Source organism: Siphateles boraxobius, unplaced genomic scaffold, assembly GCF_051911475.1.
Source record: "Siphateles boraxobius isolate OS27281-9 unplaced genomic scaffold, OSU_SipBor_1 320, whole genome shotgun sequence".
Taxonomy (NCBI): domain Eukaryota; kingdom Metazoa; phylum Chordata; class Actinopteri; order Cypriniformes; family Leuciscidae; genus Siphateles; species Siphateles boraxobius.
Genome location: NW_027508943.1, coordinates 119,278 through 120,000, shown reverse-complemented (window position 1 = coordinate 120,000; position 723 = coordinate 119,278). Strand labels below are relative to the sequence as shown.

The following is a 723-nucleotide window of genomic DNA, read 5'->3' as shown; positions in this document are numbered from 1 at the left end:
TGAGATGTGTGTCTGCACCTCCGCTGGTGGATCTGAGATCGGCTCTGGCCAGCGAGTCCACATCGGCCCGGTCCGGTCGGGGCAGGAACAGATCTGTGTTGGCCAACAGAACAGAAGCTGCAACAACACACACACACACCACATACACACCCTCCAGATCCTGCAGGAACACTGAAGAAACAGAGAGAGAAACATTCATTTCATGTTTTCTTTTTTTTGCACTGTTCTAATTGTACGCACCAACACTGAAAATGCTTTGGCAATAGTGCAAATGTAAAAATATTTGTCATGCCAACAAAGAATCTTAAAACTGAAACTAGGAGAGAGAGAGAGAGAGAGAGAGAGAGAGAGAGAGAGAGAGAGAGAGAGAGAGAGAGAGAGAGAGAGAGATTTAAATGTTAAAGTGATTCACTGACATGATGCATTTACACAGCATATTGCCAAAGCATCAATACAAATACAAAATCTAACAGAGCCGACAAAAATATGTTCTGATAGCGTTAAAAAATAGGTTAAAAGAAAAAAAAAATCGTTTTTTTTGTCTTGGTTATTGAAACATTAAAGGAACATTCCATTCCATCATTCTTCAAACATTATGAGAACGTCACATTTGAATGTTTTCTGAACGTTCTAAAACAAGTTGATACATTTAAAAATGTTACACGAACGTCCAACTAACACGTTTTAGAAAAAAAAAGCTCCATGAATGATGTATAAATCATG

At 38.6% G+C, this 723-nt stretch overlaps 1 pseudogene across 2 annotated transcripts in view; it reads right to left on the bottom strand.

Annotated features, from left to right (window-relative positions):
• LOC143700962 (peroxiredoxin-like 2A) overlaps window positions 1-506 on the bottom strand; it is a 4,074-nt pseudogene extending 3,568 nt beyond the window's left edge. Inside the window, exon 1 of one of the 2 annotated variants that reach the window (XR_013189691.1) lies at window positions 19-506. The product of XR_013189691.1 is annotated as a peroxiredoxin-like 2A, transcript variant X2 (transcript). The remainder of the gene's footprint in view (window positions 1-18) is intronic. The other variant, XR_013189690.1, reaches the window with a different exon arrangement.
• Window positions 507-723: the final 217 nt, after the last annotated feature.